Source organism: Chiloscyllium plagiosum, unplaced genomic scaffold, assembly GCF_037043375.1.
Source record: "Chiloscyllium plagiosum isolate Xiang-an unplaced genomic scaffold, Cpla_swu_hap1 HiC_scaffold_19, whole genome shotgun sequence".
In the NCBI taxonomy this organism is placed as follows: domain Eukaryota; kingdom Metazoa; phylum Chordata; class Chondrichthyes; order Orectolobiformes; family Hemiscylliidae; genus Chiloscyllium; species Chiloscyllium plagiosum.
The window spans coordinates 3,009,260-3,029,277 of NW_028270157.1; the positions used below are offsets into that span (position 1 = coordinate 3,009,260).

General features: G+C 44.7%; 1 protein-coding gene across 4 annotated transcripts in view; it reads left to right on the forward strand.

The window, feature by feature from the left end:
• LOC122559449 (synaptotagmin-A) overlaps nt 1–20,018 on the forward strand; it is a 638,345-nt gene that overhangs the window by 341,987 nt on the left and 276,340 nt on the right. The gene's annotated exons all lie outside the window — the stretch shown is intronic.

Genomic DNA, 20,018 nt, shown 5'->3' on the forward strand with positions numbered 1-20,018 from the left:
ACCTGATCGAGGTGTACAAGATAATGAGTGGAGTAGATAGAGTCAATAGCCAGAGACTTTTCCCCAGGGCAGGATTGACTGGGATAAGGGGTCATAGTTTTAAGATATTAGGAGGAAAGTATAGAGTGGATGTCAGAGGAATGTTCTTTACGCAGGGTTGTGAATGCATGGAATGTGTTGCCAGTGGTGGTGGTGGAAGCAGAGTCATTGGGGACACTTAAGCGACTGCTGGACATGCACATGGATAGCAGTAAATTGAGGGGTGCGTCGGTTAAGTTACATTCGGATTAATTGTTGGCACAACATCGTGGGCCAAAGGGCCTGTTATGTGCTGTACTTTTCTATGTTCTTTGTTCTACGTATAAACCCAGAGTCCTTAACTGTTCCTCATACATTCATTCCTGGGACCATTCACGTGAATCTCCTCTGAACACACTCCAGGGCCAGTACATCATTTCTGAGATTATGAGGCCCAAAACTGTGCACAACACTCCGAATGTGGTCTGACCAGAACTTTACAGAGCCTCAGAAGTACATCCCTGCTTTTATATTCAAGTCCTCTCAAAATAACTGCATCATTGCATTTGCCTTCCGAACTACTGACTCAACCCGCAAGTTTACCTTGAGAGAATCCTGGAATAGAAGGCTTTTGACATAATCCCACATCAAAGATCTACATTTAAAATTAAAGCACATGAAATTGTACCAGTTGGCAGACAAGAAACAAGAGTAAGAATAAATAATAAGCATTTTCTGAGTGGCAGCCAGCTGACCAGTACGGCACCCCAGGGATCAATATCCAGCTATCCACAATCTATGTGAGTCAGTTAAGTGAAGGAATTAAATGTAATGTCTCCGGGATTGCAGATGACACAAAGCTGGGTGGGAGGGTGAGCGGTGAGGAGGATCTAGAGGTACTGCAGTGTAATTTGGGCAAGTTGAGTGAGTGCAAAAATATATGGCAGGTAAAGTTTAATGTAGATCGTTGTGAAGTTATCCACTTTGGTCGCAAAAACAGCAAGGCAGATTGTTATCTGAATGGTAATAGATTGGGAAAAGGGGGAGGTGTAGTGAGACTTGGGTGTCCTTGTACACCAGTCACTGAAAGTAAGCAAGCAGGGGCAGCTGGTGATGAAGGAGGGAAATAGGATCTTAACTTCATTATGAAAAGATTTGTGCACGTGAGCAGGGATGTCTTGCTGCATTGTACAGGGCCTTGATAAGACCAACCCTGGACTATTGTGTACAGTTTTAGTCTCATTTTCTGAGGAAGGGTGTTCTGGTCATTGTTTCTTGCTGGAGATGGTCATTGTCTGGAATTGCATAATGGGAATATTTCTGACCACATTTCAGCTCAGCTTGGACATTGTCCAGATCTTGCTGCATTTGAATATGGGCTGTGGATTACGAATGGTGCTGGACATTGTGCAGTCAATTTTAACCATGTTGCTGAGAGCCTGGAGTCACATGTAAGTCAGATTGACATGTAGTGTGGATGTTAGATTTCCTTCCCTGATTGACACCGGTATTTTTGTGGAGTTTTTACCCATTTTGCTTTTGCGAGTGATTGTTAATTCTGCTTCTACTGCCTCTGTGTGTTTTAGTTTCCTACTAGAGGAAGGTCAATCTTACTTTTCACCTTCCCTGCTCTACAGAGAACAATTTCAGTTTCTCCAGTGTCTCCACATTCACTGATGTCCCTCATCCCCGCTCCTATTCCAGTTAGTGACCCCATTCCCTCAGCAAGGACTTGAGACCCTTCCTCAAGCCTAGAATTCAACACAACTCTCAAGCTGATCTTTAACCAGAGTTTTTATGAAAGTTTATTATAACTTCCCATGGTTTTGTATTCCTTACCTCTACTTGTAAAGACAATGACCTCTTCTGAGGATCAAAAACAAATACAACGAAATGTATTGGCAATTAATGAAAATATGTGCATTTTTAAAAAATTCATATCTGGATAAAACCTGATATGCTTAGCCAATTGATGTAAGATTACTCAGTTGAATTATATTCACGTAACAGTCATTATTTTTTTCAAAGAAGGATGATATACACAAAAGTTAAGACAAGCAGATGCAATGCTGAGGAGAAAGGTTGATGTGACGATGAGGATGTATTGGATGTATTACCTGGGGACTGACAGAGAAGAGCTGCATTGAGTCGTCTGCTCAGTGGGGAATAGGATCCCATGGAATCTCTTGATTGGCTTTCTGAGGCTGGAAAAAAGTCAGTAGCTTTCGATCCCCTGAGCTTTTTAACCCGTGATGGTGAGGTGTGCTTTTGTTCATGTCAGGAGCAATCACCGGAGAGATGTCGATTTTTACCGCATTCACTGTGGCAATGTGAAGAGATGAGTTTCAGAATCTGGCACGTAGAAAGAGAAGCTTGCACTTACAGAGTGTCTTTTCGGCCCGAGGTGTGTTACAGCCACTGAAGTGATTTTGCAGTGAAGCCACGATTACAACGTCAGAAAGCCAGCAGCCAAGCTCCAAAAAACAGGAATGTGTTCATGACCTGATAGATTGTTTTACTATGTTGATTGAAGAATGAATAATGTTTAGGACTCTGGAGATAAGTCCCTTCATTGAATCCCAACAGTGTGGAAGCAGGCCATTCAGCCCATCAACTCCACACCAAACCTCTGAAGAGCATCCCAGCCAAACCCAACCCCTTTACTCTATAACCTTGTATTTCCCATGGCTAACCCACCTAACCTGCACACCTTTGGACCCTGAGAGGTAACCCACACAGACACAGGGAGAATGTGCAAACTCCATACAGACAGTTGCCTGAGGCTGGAATCGAACCTGTGTCCCTGGCGCTGTGAGGCAACAGTGCCAACCACTGAGCCATTATATCATCCTACTTTCCTTCTTCTTTGAAAAAAAATAGTCTTTATGATCTTTTAGGTCCAGCTAATAGGGCAGAGGGAGTTTCGGTTCACACACTTATCTGAAGATGATGGTGCTGATGGGCACAAGCTATGGTTTTGTTCAGACGTGAGAAGTCTCTGAATTGGCCCAGGGTTCTTGTTAATTGACAAATAAAGCTGCAGCAGGTAAATCTAAGTCTGGCTACATAGTTTACGTGCTAGTGTGTCCATCAATCAGAAAGCCATCATTTTGGAAATGGACTGTGACACTAACTGTTAACAAGATTAATGGAGGATACAGATATGCAGACTTGAGTGAATTGCACAGGGAAGCAGCAGCAAGCGCACATTAGTAATGACATTATAATTATCCTGGCTCACATCCCAGCTTCCCCTCCCAGTGAGCTCCTCCTGCTGCATTTGCAACGTGCAGTGGTCGCTGCTATCATTATCCTTAGGTGCTTCCCAGCCAATCCAGTTCACGGAAATGTTCAGGACTCTTTGGAATTCACTGGAAGTGTTCAGCTTGTAATTTTATTGGAGGGATACCCGGGGCTGAAATGGGTTCAATAGCAAGGATAGGGCATACAAACAAAACATCAAGTTCCCTTGAGTTCAGGAGAAAAATTAATTAAAGAAAACATTTTCAGGGCTTTGGGGAAAAAGCAGAGAGAGTTGAGATACTTGCAAATGTCATTCAATGAGCTAGCACGAGTTAGTTGGGCTAAATGCCCTTTTGCGTTCAATGTTATTGAACAGTTAGATGGAACTGAGTTACGAATTAGATGTGATCCAATTGAATGAAGGGCTGAATGCCTTCAATCTGCTGTTATATTTTCATAAGACACTTAATGTAACTCAGCACAAATTCGTCATCATAGCAGATTGATTGCAATAACAGCTGGCCCAGCCAGCGACACCTATATCACAGGAATAAAAAAGAAAGAAATTGCATATTTGACAGTGTTATTGTTGTAAAGTCATTCATGGGGGTGAAGTTCATATTGAACAGAAGCAATAAATGGGCAAAAGCATCCCATCAAATTTGATGACTGATTTCCCATTGTGTTTTCCCAGTATTGCAGAAAATTAACTCTGTCTCCATTGAGTGGAAATGTTAATGTGATCAGAATCCATGCTACAAAAGGATATTAAACAAAGGTAGGCTCTATGTTACACTTCAGATAGCCAGGCAATGAGAGAGAGAACTGGGGCCTTATCTTTACACAATTATAAACTTTTATCCACAAAGATGCACATTTGAAATGCTCACCTCCAAACCCAACCACCACAGTTTCAGGTGCAGATGCTGGAATTTTTTTGAAAACAAAAAATGCTGGAAACCCCAGCAGCTCAGGCATTATCCGTGGAAAAGAGAACAAGCTAATGTTTCAAGTCTAGGTGCCTCTTCATCAGAGCCCCTGTTCACCACAGTTTCACTCTGTTGTATGTCAGAGCACAAGTGAAGTCCCAGTTAATGTCCATCCCCTGAACACAGATCATATAACAGATGATTAATGATGTTAGCTCTGCTCTTGTCTGAGTCCCAGTGTTCTGGGACTCCCAGAATATGTCCACAGACTGAGGGTATTTTACAAAGCCTTGCTGTTACTTGGGAGGCTGATGATTGAAATGATTGTTATTGTAACTCCATCTCTGTTAAAGTGTAGCACCTTATTTAGGACTAGTTAAGCTGCAATGATAATCTCAAGTGAATAGTATTAGTAGTATCTACTTTTTCCAATACTTTAATAGTCAGCTTAATTTGCCCTCGACAAATTATTGGCATTTAGTAAAGGCACACCCAGCTATCAAAGCTTCAAATGTTACCTCCTCATCCTGTGATTAAATTCATAGAACATAGAACAGTACAGCACAGTACAGGCCCATCGGCCCACAATGTTGTGCTGGCCTTTTATCCTACCCTAAGATCAGACTAACCCCCTTCATTGTACTCTCTTCAATGAGCTATCCAAGGATCGCTTAAACGTCCCTAATGTCTCTGACTCTACTACCACCACAGGCAGTGCATTCCACACACCCACCACTCTCTGTGTAAAGAACCTCCCTCTGATATCTCCCCTAAACCTTCCTCCAATCACCTTAAAATTATGCCTCCTTGTGATAGACATTTCTGCCCTGGGAAAAAGTCTCTGATTGTCCACTCTATCTCTGCCTCTCATCATCCTGTACACCTCTATCAAGTGACCTCTCATCCTTATTCGCTCCAATGAGAAAAGCCCTAACTCCCACAACCTTTCATTCATACTCTGACTCCTTGTTACCAGATGTGACATATTACAGCTGAATAAAGACAGCTACAGAGATATGAGGGAAGAGCTGGGTAGAATTGACTGGGAGAGGAGCCGAACAGGAAAGGGAGTGGAACAGCAATGGCAGGGGTTTCTGGGAGTAATTCAGGAGACACAGCAGGGAAGAAGAAGCGTGGCACAGGGAGGATGCGGCAACCATGGCTGGCTACGGAAGGCAGGGACAGCATCAAAGCAAAAGAGAAAACATATAATGTGCAAAGGGCAGTGGGAAACCAGAGTATTGGGAACCTTACAGAAATGAACAGTGGACAATGAAGGAAGAAATAAGGAGGGAGAAGATTAAATATGAGGGTAAGCTAACCAGTAATATAAAAGAAGACTGTAAGAGTTTCTTTAGATATATAAAGGGCACAAAAGAGGCAAAAGTGGACATTGGGTTGCCGGAAAATGTAGTAATGGGAAACAAAGAAATGGTGGAGGAACTGCGTAAGTACTTTGCATCAGTCTTCATAGTGGAAGACATGAGTAACATCCCAAAAATTCAAGAGAGTCAGGGGGAAGAGATGAGCAAGTTGGCCATCACCAAGGAGAAGGTGCTAAAAAACTGAAATGTCTGAAAGTGGATAAATCACCTGGACCAGATGGACTACACCCCAGAGTTCTGGATGAGATAGCTGAAGAGATAGTGGACACAATAGTGGTGATCTTTCAGGAATCACTGGAGTCAGGGAGGGTTCCAGGTGATTGGAAACTTATTAATTTAACTCCTGTTTAAAAAGGGAGTAAGGCAAAAGATGGGAAATTACAGGCCAAATAGCCTGACCTCAGTTGTTGGTGAGATTTTGGAGACCATTTTGAAGGATGAGATTTCTGGGAAGTGTGTGGTAAAGTAAAGTCAGCATGGTTTCATCAAGGGGACGCCATGCCTGACAAATCTGTTAGAATTCTTTGAGGAGGTAGTGAGCAGGTTAGAACAAGGAGAGCCTATGGAGGTTGTCTACCTGGACTTCCAGAAGGCCTTTGACAAGGTGCCACACAAAAGGCTGCTGAGTAAGATAAGGGCCCATGGTGTCAGAGGCAAGGTACTAGCATGGATAGAAGCCTGGCTGTCTGTCAGGAAGCAGAGGGTGGGGATAAAAGGGTCCTCCTCAGGATGGCAGCTGGTGACAAGTGGTGTTCCACAAGGCTCAGTGTTGGGATCACAACTTTTCACTTTAATCATTAATGATCTGGATGAAGGAACTGAGGTCATTCTGGTTAAATTTGCAGATGATACAAAGGTGGCTAGAGGGGTAGGTAGTATTGAGGAGGTGGGGAGACTGCAGAAGGATTTGGACAGTTCAGGAGAGTGGGCAAAGAAGTGGCAGATGGAGTACAATTTGGGAAAGTGTGAGGTCATACACTTTGGTAGGAAGGATAGAGACATTTTCTAAATGGGGAATAAATTCAGAAGTCTGAAGTTCAAAGAGATTTGGGAGTTCTAGTCCAGGATTCTCTCAAGGTAAACTTGCAGGTTGAGTCAGCAGTTAGGAAGGCAAATACAATGTTGGCATTTATTTCAAGGGGACTTGATTATAAAAGCAAGGATGTACTTCTAAAGCTTTATAAAGCTCTGGTCAGACCACACTTAAAGTATTGTGAGCAAGTTTGGGCCTCATACCTCAGGAAGGATGTACTGGCCCTGGGAGAAAGTGAGGACTGCAGATGCTGGAGATCAGAGCTGAAAATGTGTAGCTGGAAAAGCGCAGCAGGTCAAGCAGCATCCAAGGAGCAGGAGAATCGACATTTCGGGCATAAGCCCTTCTTCAGGGCAAGAGGCGGTTCATGAGAATGATCCCAGGCATGAAAGGCTTAACATATGAGGAATGTTTGAGGACTCTGGGACTATACGCGATGGAGTTTAGAAGGATGAGCAGGGGATCTAATTGGAACTTAGAGAATACTGAACAGCCTGAACAGAGTGGATGTTGGGAAAATGTTTCCATTGGTCAGAGAGACAATGACCTGAGGGCATAGCCTTAGAGTAAAGGGAAGACTCTTTAGAATGGAGAGAAGGAGAAACCGCTTTAGCCAGAGAATTGTGAATCTATGAAATTCATTGTCACAGAATACTGTGGAGGAGAAAGTGAGGACTGCAGATGCTGGAGATCAGAGATGGAAATGTGTTGCTGGAAAAGCGCAGCAGGTCAGGCAGCATCTAGGGAACAGGAGAATCGACGTTTCGGGCATTAGCCTGAAGAAGGGCTAATGCCCGAAACGTCGATTCTCCTGTTCCCTAGATGCTGCCTGACTTGCTGCGCTTTTCCAGCAACACATTTCCATCGAATGCTGTGGAGGTCAGGTCATTGAATATATTTAAAACACAGATAGAAAAGTTCTTGTCAAGGGGTTCAAAGGTTATAGGGAAAAAGTGGGAGAATGGGACTGAGAAACTTATTAACCATGATTGAATGATGGAGCAGACTCAATGGGCTGAATGGCCTAATTTCTGCTCCTCGGTCTTATGGTCTTATAGTCTTACTTCTAACCACCTCCAGCCTACACCCCACACCATACACCATTCCTCCTACACCTTGCACCATACACCATTCCCCCTACACCCTGCACCATACACCATTCCCCCTACACCTTGCACCATACACCATTCCCCCTACACCCTGCACCATACACCATTCCCCCTACACTTTGCACCATACACCATTCCCCCTACACCCTGCACCATACACCATTCCCCCTACTGTAATGTCTTGTCTGTTTCTTTCTTTACTCACTCCACTGATAATAAACATAGTTTCTGTCATCTAACTCCGGAGTTCTGTCCCTAAACAGCTCCCATTTCTATGTTTTCCTCTACAACTTGTGTAAGGTCCCCCATTATAAACTTTACCACTTTAACTGAAACTTGGTTTTCCAAATGTTTTAGTTTCCTGTCAATTTCTGTCTGATTTTGCCTGAGCCCCCATGTGGAGGTATGATCCAGATGTCGTTGATTTCTCCACATACTTTCTTCGTCAGGAATTTACATGGAAGCATCCTCTGACCTCTGAGGCAGAGTATTTGGAAGGCAGCTTGTGGTTCAACGACACCTCTTTACTGTGGGGGAGAACCTTGTGTATCCACTGGAGGAACATCAGAATTGTCATCAGGCACAGAAACATGGAAACTGAGAGCAGGAGGAGGCCATTCGGCCCTTCGGCCCTTCAAGCCTGCTCTGTCATTCAATATGATCATGACTGACCATCCACTCAGGCCCCTTTTCCTGATTTCTCCCCCATGCCCTTTGATCCCCTTAGCCCTAAGAACTGTATCTAACTCCTTCTTGAAACCATTCAATATATCAGCCTCAACCACTTTCTGTGATAGAGAATCCCACAGGCTCCCCACTCTCTGAGAGAAGACATTTCTCCTCATCTCAGTCCTCAATGGCCTTTCCCGTATCCTGATGTGACCCTTAATTCTGGGTTTCCCGGTGTCAGGAACATCCTTCCCAAATCCAACCTGTCTAGTTCTGTTAATATTTTGTATGTTTCTATGAGAATCCATCCCATTTTCCTAAACTCCCCTGAATAGAATCCAAACTGATCCAGTCTCTGTTTAGACATCAGTCCTGCCACCCCAGGAATCAGTCTGGGAAATCTTCACAAACAAAAACAGAAAGTCTTGGAGAAACCTAGCAGGTCTGGCAGCATCTATGGAGAGAAAAACTGAGTTAATGTTTTAGGTCCAGTGGCCTTTCCTTGGTAAAACTTCATTGCACTCCATCTGTAGCCAGAACAGATGAAAAGGACCAAAGTCCATCTCGTTCACTTTCTCCCATCTTGGGGATCATATGACACAATACTAGGGACAGCAGAGGCCATTCAGCCCATTGATTGTGTTACATCATTCAGTGAGATCCTGATTGGTTCATATCTGACATCTGTCTCACAGCCGACGTTTCATGGCCCAAAATCATCTTCCCTGACAAGATTCTCTCGATCTCAGCGTTGAATTTTTCAATTGACTCACAGCGTGAAGAAAACATTTCCAGATTTCAACTCTTTTAGAGAGCTTTCTGATAGGGGTGGGCGAGTCCAGAACTAGAGGTCATAGATTTAAGGTAAGAGTGGAAAGACTTAAAAGGGACCTAAGGGGCAACTTTTCACGCAGAGGGTGATGCGTGTATGGAATGAGCTGCCAGAGGAAGTGGTGGAGGCTGGTACAATTGCAACATTTAAGAGGCATTTGGATGGGTATATGAATAGGAAGGGTTTGGAGGGATATGGGCCGGGTGCTGACAGGTGGGGCTAGATTGGGTTGGGATATCTGGTCGGCATGGATGGGTTGGACTGAAGGGTCTGTTTCCGTGCTGTACATCTCTATGACTGTGTGATGTCACACCGTAAGTCCTAGCTCCATCATTTATGGTTCTGTCTGCTTTGTCCTGCACTCCACCCTAACCCCACCCAAGTAAACAGTTTCTTTCCTACGGCCATTTCAAGCCCCTGTATCAGGTTGAACATCTCATCAGGTCACCCCCTAATCTTCCCAACTCCAGAGAATGCAAGCCTTGGCCACACAAGCTGTCTTCATCATTAAACCAGTTTCAGCCCCGCAGGACAGGCAGGTTCACAGAGAGAGAGATGGAGGCTTTGGGGTTCCACAGTGTGAGGATGATGTGGGTGAAATAACCAGCAGCTCAGCACAAAAGGAGCTAACTTCATGTTATGCTGCATGGAGTGTAAATCAAAATCCTTATTGTTCCGAGAGGGCAATAATTAACTCACAGAACACAGGGACCTGTGCACCACAGCAGCACATACCTTTGTTAGACATCCCCCTCATAATCACTGTTAAGTCACTGAAGGGGAAAATCAATAAATTGCTCAGCCTTCCATGCGTTTTTCAATGTTTTACTTACAAAGCAATGATTAGCATTTGAATTGGATGGCGTTGGCGTGTTTTGAGATAGTTTGAGGAACAAAATAGCATCCAAATTTCTTCAATTCTAAGCCATCTCCCATTGCATTGTATACAAGGAGTGGAGCGTTGTCCTCGTCTTCCTGATTTACAGAGAGCGGAATTATACCAGGCTTTGAGAGACGTGAGTGAGGTGAGGTGGGTGGTAAAATCAGGAGATGTATTTGGTGAGGCCCCTCTCAACACTGAGATATCTCACCATGTCTTGTAATCTTTCTCAAGTAGCTGGATCCTCACTGAGCAGTGCTGAGTTCCTGATCGATGATCATTCCAGTCGTTAAATACTTCGTAAAGATCCCACTCACCACGGGTTGTGATCTTACCAAACTCACCAAATAAGCCAGCCAGCGGGAGAACCCGACATGGAATCTGGAGCCAGTTCCTGTTGGGTTCCACAGGACACTTCCTCCTAAGGACCCCCCTGTCAGTCACTGGGCACCAACAGCTCAGGGCACACTCCATGGGGCACACTCCATGGGCACCGGTCACACATTGCCCACGGCCATGGATATTGGCATCTGCTGTGTGCCAGTCTCTATGACCCCTCATGGCCCATCTCCGATCCACTTACGAGATGCTTTTCCCCTTCAATGCTGCACCTCGGGTTACCACAGTAACCCTCATTGTAACATTGCAGTGAGGATACTGTGTGTGCAGGGATATCCCCACCCAACTCAGGGACTGACCCTGGCTGTACCTCCATGCAGGAGCCTCCCTCACTGTCAGGGTGCTCACTCACTCAGAGCTGACCTGGATACTCACAGTCTGCCTGCATGGCCTTGCTTTTATCTCTTTGTACCTTGTCCCATCAGACAGAGAGACCAGGTTGGCATACTGCTGGATGGATTCCCCTGCTGTTTAGTGCAGACACTAAGGATGATGTCCTGTTGTCATCAGACCTCAGGCCAATCAAAGCGCGTAGCCTTCGCTCGGTCCTGCACAGTACATCCAGGGGAGTGTCCAATACAGTCCAGTGTCTGCTCAGTGAGGGAGAACACAGTCAGCATGTCCCCCATGTACCAGGTGAGGTACTGAACGTTGGGCAGCTCACCACTCCCTGTTGACCTTCTGCCTCCGTTGAGGCTGTTTTCCTGCTGGAATTAGAGAGACGTGGGTATTAAAGGACATGAAAGAGGATGGTACTGTGTTTACCATAGGGGAAGATGGGGAGATGTCCCAAGAGAGTGAGCGGGCTGTGTAAATTTTGTAGTGTTGCAGATTGGAGTGAGAGAGGGAAGATGTTGCATTTTACTGTGGGAGGAAACCGGAGCACCCGGAGGAAACCCACGCAGACATGGGGAGAATGTGCAAACTCCACACTGTCAGTCGCCTGAAGGTGGATTCGAACCTGGGTCCCTGGCACCGTGAGGCAGCAGTGCTAGGATGGCATGATGGCTCAGTGGTTAGCACTGCTGCCTCCCAGCGCCAGGGACCCAGGTTCGAATCCACCTTCAGATGACTGTCTGTGTGGAGTTTGCACATTCTCCCCGTATCTGCATGGGTTTCCTCCCACAGTCCAAAGATGTGCAGGTCAGGTGGATTGGCCATGCTAAACTGTCCAGAATGTTATGCACATTAGTTAAAGGGAATTAGGTCTGGGTGGGTTTCTCTTTGGAGGGTCAGTGTGGACTTGTTGGGCCAAATGGCCTGTATCCACACTGTAGGGAATCTAATCTAACCAGTGAGCCACCATTCTGCCCCCATTTAACCCAAAAAAGCCATAAGGTAGAGTCATAGACGTGTACAGCATGGAAACAGACCCTTCTGCCCAACTCATCCATGTCGACTAGATATCCTAAACTAATCTAGTCCCATTTGCCAGCACTTGGCCCATATCCCTCGAAACCCTTCCTATTCATATACCCATCCAGATGCCTTTTAAATGTTATAATTGTACCAGCATCCACCACTTCCTCTGGCAGCTCATTCCATACACGTATCACCCTCTGAGTGAAAAAGTTGCCCCTTTGGTCTCTTTTATATCTTTCCCCTCTCACCCTAAACCTATGCCCACTAGTTCTAGACTCCCCCACCCCAGGGAAAAGACCTTGTCTATTTGCCCTATCGGTGCCCCCTCATGATTTCATAAACGTTGATAAAGTCACCCCTCAACCTCCGATGCTCCAGGGAAAACAGCCCCAAGGTATTCAACCTCTCCCTATAGCTCAAACCCTCCAACCCTGGCAACATCCTTGTATATCTTTTCTGAACCCTTTGAAGTTTCACAACATCCTTCAGGTAGGAAGGAGACCAGAATTGCACACAATATTCCAACAGTGGCCTAACCGATGTCCTGTACAGCAGCAACATGACCTCCCAACTCCTATATGCAATGCTCTGACCGATAAAGGAAAGCATACCAAACACCTTCTTCACATTCCGATGTACCTGCGACTCTATAGTCTTCATATTACTCATATCCATTTTCCTTCTGTTTTCCCTGTAATCCTTGATTCCCTGATGGATCAAGAATCCCTCTATCTCAGCCTCAAATAAACACAAGGACTCTGCCCCCACAGCTCCCCATCTCAGCCTGAAATTGGTGCCCCTTTACTCTGAGATTCTGCCCTCTGGTCCTAGCCTCTCCCATGAGGGGAAACATCCTCTCTGCATTGACCTTGCCAAGTTCCTTAAGAATCCGATGTGTTTCACTGAATCACCTCTCATTTGTCTAAACTCCAGGGAGTAAAGTCCCAACCTGTACATTCTTTGTTCATAAGCCAATCCCTCCATCCCGGGGATCATCCTAGTGACCCTTCTCTGATCTGCCTCCAATGAATTATCTTTCCTTAATAAGAGACCAAACATGTTCACAGTATTCGAGGTGTGGTCTCCCCAGCACCTTGTACAGTTACAGTAAGACTTCCCCACTCTTATATTCCAACCCCCTTGAAATAAGGGCCAACATTCCCCTCGCCTTCTCACTTCCCTGCTGTCCCTGTGTGCTAGCTTTCTGTGTTTCCTGTACAAGATCCCCACATCCCTTTTTGTTGTAGCTTTTTGCAGTCTCTCTCCATTTAGTTAATATTCTGTTCTTTTGTTCTCCCTTCCAAAATAAACAGCTTCGCATTAGACATAATTTCTAATGTTATGCCCAGTTAATCAATCTATCAATATCCTTCTGTAATCTGCTTGTATCTCTCATGCAACTTGCCTTTCCACCTGTTTTTGTGTCATCATTAAATTTGACTGCTGTACATTCACTTCCTGTTGTGGTCCCAGCCCGAATCGCCGTGGGACCCCACTGGTCCTTGGTGCCAACGCCTTATCCACATTCACTGTTTCTTGCCCATTAGCCAATTCCCTATCCAAGCCAATAAACCAACTTCAACACCATGGGCTCTCATAACTTTTTTGAGGTTCCTTGCTGAATACCTTCTGGACGTCCAAGTAGAACACATCTACAGGTTGCCCTTTGTCCACTCTGATAAGGGTCAACATTGCCATCAGTTATGTTGCTTAATTCAAGCTGCTGGTGAAATTCCTTTTACTTGTAGGACTGAAAACGATATTGAATTATCAGAACAAGACTGTGTAAAATAAGTTGTAGCTTTCCCTAACTGCATGAGCTGCTCTTACAAGGCTGTAAGAAAGGAAACTGACCGACAGGTTTAGACAGTAGATTTGGATCGGCTCAGGCTTGGAGGGCTGATGGGCCTGTTCCTGGGCTGTAAATTTTCTTAGTTCTTTTCTTTGAAATGGGAACAGGTTCGTAACAGTAAATTCGACACAGAGGATGCAGCAGGTAGTGACACTCACTGACCAGGAGTACATCAGGGAGTTTATTCTCCTGGCCAGTCAGGACTGGGTGCCTGTGAGCTCCTGATTGTGTGTCACTTATAGGTGAGGCTTGCGTTGTGACAGTGCATTCAGGAAGTTTACCCATGGAAAGTTGTTGATGCAGGTTCTTCAAGCAAGGCGATCAATGGGGGGAGAGCGTGTCACAGAGACCAGGGTACTGAGGAAAATATCTTTCCCCGTTAGCATAAGTAAGAGACAAATAATGACCAAGTAAGAGATGATGGGTGGATTTTAAAGACCATCTCCCTGCTCTTCCCATTGAGAGAGAGGAAGCTGTTTCATTAACACCTTGAAATTATCACATCAGAAAGCAGTTTTAAACAGTTTGTGCTGTGCTTAATGGACAACTAACTGACTAGAAAAAAAATAAAAAGATCGGAGAAGTAACTTGCTTGATGCAAAAATTCATTTCTGCTCAAATGGTGCTTGTTAAGATGAAGTAGTTAGGCAGGCAAGAGTCTCTAACAGCAAAGTAAAGGCCAGATTGAAAATACAGATCTATGTTAAGAGAGAACAGGCGATATTGGCAGTACAAAGTTAAAAATCACACAACACCAGGTTATAGTCCAACAGGTTTAATTGGAAGCACTAGCTTTCGGAGCGATGCTCCTTCATCAGGTGATCAGGTGAAGGAGCGTCGCTCTGAAAGCTAGTGCTTCCAATTAAACCTGTTGGACTATAACCTGGTGTTGTGTGATTTTTAACTTTGTGCACCCCAGTCCAACACCGGCATCTCCAAATTATGACTGATATTGGCAATGTTAGCAAAGAGCTGGTGTAGAACAGAGGGGCAGAATGGGTCTCTTTATGTACTAAAACAATGCATGATCTCAACAAGGCACATGCCTGGTTTGAAATATTACTGTTATTTGAAGTTGAGTGTTTGACCTATTGGCTTGTTAGGTTCAGATTAATGGGTCACACTTTCACCTCAGGGTCAGTGTCACAGTGGCATTAGCCCCACTCCAGAGACCTGAGCACAAAATGACCAGATAATCCGTTTTAGTGATGGTAACTCATAATGAAATGATCTGAACAGACTAAAATAATGGAAAAGACTTAAATCAAGAAGCCTTGTTCTACGTATTAAAACCAAATGTTGGTCACTTTTACAGCAGGGCTAATTTGATATTGCTTACAGAATTGGATCTTGCTGTAGTTCTATTCTGGGATCTCTGCTGGCAGGAAGAAGAACAGAAATTACAGCAGCCAGACCATTGAGATTCTCAATGTCACCTCTTGGTTACAAGGCAAATCATTCCCATCAAAGCAACCCAAGTATTTTTGTAAGAGGCAAGAGTGCATTGATTGTTTAGATCTCCTGCAGTGTTGAAAATCTCATGTAAATTAATGTGCCAACTTCAGTAAACGTCCGCAGCACTTTCCATTCCGAAAATAAATTGTTTTTTCAGACAAGAGAGGAGTACCTCAGACTTAAGCTCATCTGTGTGATCAAGGGACACTTGCAGATTGCTCCCATTAGTACTTCATACATCAGCTTTTATGACTGAAGGGAAACGTGGACAGTGTGGATCAATTTTTCATAATTATTGCTTCTGACATCTCCAAACTGGTCCAGCACAGAGATGCAAATAGCAGAAAGATGGAAATGTATTTGAGTCTGTTATGGATGTGAAAGGGCAAGAGGCAAACTAAGATGCAAATGGAAACTACTATTCCCAGTCTAGTTGTTTTTCTCTTTATTTTTTTCTATGGACAGAGACATCAGGTACAACAGTAGACTATATTCCTCCAACCTGCTCCGTTGTTCAGTAAAGTCAGGGTAGATCCGTTAATTTCATATTCCTGCCAAGCCCAGCTAGCCTTTCACACCCCCCACCAAGTCCACCTTTAAAATATTTTGATTCTACCACCTTCTGAAGAAGAGAGTTCCAAAGACTTATGACCTTCTGTGAGAGAAAAAAAGATCTCACCTCTGTTTTCAGTGGACCACCCCTGTTTTTAAAACGGTGACACCAAGATTGAGGTTGTAAGAGGAAAGATCATTTTTACATGCACCCAATCAGGATCCTTTGGGATCATCTATGTTTCAACCAAGTCACCTCAACCTCGAGTGGATATACAGCATAAAGGGAGGTGATGGCTTGGTGGTCTTATCTCGAGACTATTAATCCTGAGGCCCAGGTAATGTTTGATTCCTGATGAAGGGTTTTTGCCCGAAACGTCGATTTTGCCTGTCCTCGGATGCTGCCTGAATTGCTGTGCTCTTCCAGCACCACTAATCCAGAATCTGGTTTCCAGCATCTGCAGTCATTGTTTTTACCCCAATGTTCTGGGGACCTGGGTTCAGACTGCAGATGATGATGTTTTAATTCAGTTTAAAAAAAATCTGAAATAAAGAGTTTAATGATGACCATGAAACAGTTCCTGATCGTTTGGGGAAAACTCATCTGGTTCACTAATGTCCTTCAGGGAAGGAAATTGCCATCCTTACCCAGTCTGGCCTACATGTGACTCCAGACCCACAGCAATGGGGTTGACTCTTAACTGCCCCCTGGGTAATTAGGGATGGGCAATAAATGCTGGCCCAGCCAGTGATACCCTCATCCCGTGAATTTTGAAAACAAAAGTCTGTCCGACCTCTCCTCATGTGATCTGCCACCCTTCCCAGGTATTAGTCAGTAAACCTATTTGTATGTTTCTGGTGAGCTTTCTCTGGCCAGTATTTCTTCCCATCTTATTAATTTATTTCTCATTCTCTGTTGTCTTTTATAATCTGTCCATCTTCTGACATGCTACCTGTCTTGGTATCATTAATAATCCCTTTAACCTTTTCTGTGAACCTCTTTAGAATTAATATTTTTATACTATGTACTCCAAAATATACCATTCAATGTCTGCCACTATATCTCTATTGACGTTCCCTTTAACTTTATTTGACAATTCACTTTAGAAAGCTCTGCTTTCTTTCCCTTGTTTAATCATCACAGACTCACTCCCTTGAAGTGAATGTAAAATTCAATTATATTATAGCTACTGCTGCCTAAGGGCGGTGAGGTCATTAGTTAATGAATTAATGGGATGTGGGTATCCCTAGCTTGGCCAGTATTTGTTCCCTAATTGCCTTTCAATGGGTAACTTTTTCAGGATATCTCAGAGGACAAGTTAAGAGTCAGCCACGTTGCTGTGGGTCTGGAGTCACATGTAGGCCAGGCTGGGTAAGAGTGGCAGCTTCCTTCCCTAAAGAACATGAATGAATCCTAGGGGTTTCCAGAACCATTACAGATAGCTTCATGTTCACTATTATTGAGACTAACTTTATATTTCACATTTAGAACATAGAACAATACGGTGCAGAACAGGCCCTTTGGCCCATCATGTTCACACTGCTCCAAACAGCCACCATAGCCATTTGCCAGCACTTGGCCCATAGCCTTGTATGCTTTGACATTACAAGTGCACATCTACAAATTTGTACAATGTGATGAGGTTTACTGCGTCTTCCACCCTTACACGCAGGCAGTTCCAGATTCCTCACTCCCCCCTGAAAACTTCCTCCCCTTACTGTAAATCTGTACCCGCGGGTCACAGATTCCCTACCACAAGGGGCAATGTTTCTTCCTGTCTACCCCTATCTTTGCCCCTCATCACCTTATCCATCTCAATCCTACCCCCTTCAATCTCCTCTGCTCCAAGGGAAACAACCCCAGTCTGTCCAATCTCTCCATCACTGAGATTCTCCAACCCAGGGCAACATCCTGGCAAATCTCCCCCTGCCCCCTCTCCATAAGACCATAAGAAATAGGAATGGAAGTAAGGCCATTTGGCCCTTCGAGTCCACTCCGCTATTCAATCATGGCTGTTGGGCATTTCAATTCCACTGACCCACACTCTCCCCATAACCCTTAATTCCTTGCGAGATCAAGAATTTATCAATCTCTGCCTTGAAGACATTTAACATTCCGGCCTCCACTGCGCTCAGCGGCAATGAATTCCAGAGGCCCACCCCTCTCTGGCTGAAGAAATGTCTCCTCATTTCCATTCTAAATTGACCCCCTCTAATTTTAAGGCTGTACCCACGGGTCCTAGTCTCTCCGCTTAAAGGAAACAAATTCCCAGCGTCCACCCTTTCTAAGCCATGCATTATCTTGTAAGTTTCTATTAGGTCGCCCCTCAACCTTCTAAACTCTAATGAATACAATCCCAGGAGCCTCAGCCGTTCCTCGTATGTTAGACCTGCCATTCCAGGGATCATCCATGTGAATCTCCGCTGGACACGCTCCAGTACCAGTATGTCCTTCCTGAGGTGTGGGGACCAAAACTGGACACAGTACTCCATATGAGGCCTAACCAGAGCTTTATAAAGTCTCAGTAGCACAACAGTGCTTCTATATTCCAACCCTCTTGAGATAAATGACAACATTACATTTGCTTTTTTAGTCACAGACTCAACCTGCAAGTCAACCTTTAGAGAATCCTGGACTAACACTCCCAGATCCCTTTGTACTTTGGTTTTATGAATTTTCTCACCATTTACAAAGTAGTCCATGCCTGTATTCTTTTTTCCAAAGTGTAAGACCTGGCATTTGCTCACATTGAATTTCATCAGCCATTTCCTGGACCACTCTCCCAAACTGTCTAGATCCTTCTGCAGCCTCCCCACTTCCTCAGTACTACCTGCCTGTCCACCTAACTTCGTATCATCGGCAAACTTCGCTAGAATGCCCCCAGTCTCTTCATCCAGGTCATTTATATATAAAGTGAACAGCTGCGGCCCCAACACTGAACCCTGTGGGACACCGCTTGTCACCAGCTGCTGTGCCAAAAAATAACTTTTTATCCCAACTCTCTGCCTTCTGTCAGACAGCCAATCCTCACTATTTGCCAATTCAGCATTTTCTGTATTACCTGTGAATTTACTGATGAACCCTCCTACATTCAAGTCTGAATAGCAAGAATCCCAACACTGACCCCTGTGGAATCCCACTGGACACAGGCTTCCAGTCACAAAATCACCCCTCAACCATTCACCGTCTGCTTCCTGCCACTCAGCCAACTGTGGATCCAATCTGCCAAATTTCCTTGGATTCAATGGACTATTACCTTTGCAATCAGTCTCCCATGTGGAATATATTAAAAAAGCCTTGCTGAAATCCAGGTAGACTACATCAATAGCATTGCTCTCATCAATAGCATTTCAGGGAAGATGACATCTAGTGGTGTCATCACTGACCTGTTAATCCAGAGATGTGAAAGTGAGCACTGCAGATGCTGGAGAAAAGAGTTGAGCGTTTGGTGCTGGTAAAGCACAGCAGGTCAGTCAGCATCTGAGGAGCAGTAAAATCAACATTTCAGGCAAAAGCCCTTCATCAGCCTGCTGTGCTCCTCTCAACACTGTTAATCCAGCGACATGAGTAATTCTGGGGACTGGGAGTAATTCCACTGCGGCAGATGTTGGAATTTAATTTTAATAAAAATCTGGAATTAAGAATCGATTGATGGCTGATTCCATTAGTTGATTGTCAGGTAAGGCCCACCTGGCTCACTAATGTCCATGGAAGGAAACGTGCCACCCTCACCTGGTCTGGCTGCATGTGACTCCACACCCACAAACTCCCCTCTGACAAGCCAGCTACCCACTCCTGTGCATCAACTGCTTAAAAGCCTCGAAAAAGGAATGTAGGTGCATGGACCACCTGATAGCAACCCATAGACCAACAACAGCCCTGTCAACCCTGCAGAGACCTACTTAATAACATCAAGGGTCGAATACCAGAATTGGGAGAGATGTCTCACCGACTGGGAGAAAGTGAGGTCTGCAGATGCTGGAGATCAAAGTTGAAACTTTATTGCTGGAACAGCACAGCAGGTCAGGCAGCATCCAGGGAACAGGAGATTCGACGTTTCGGGCACAGGCCCTTCTTCAGGAATGATCAACACCAGGCTGACTCAACAGCCAAAAGTCATGTGCACAGAATCATCACTTGTGCATATATCTTAGGGCAGCACGGTGGCACAGTGGTTAGCACTGCTGCCTCACAGCGCCAGAGACCTGGGTTCAATTCCCGCCTCAGGCGACTGACTGTGTGGAGTTTGCACATTCTCCCCGTGTCTGCGTGGGTTTCCTCCGGGTGCTCCGGTTTCCT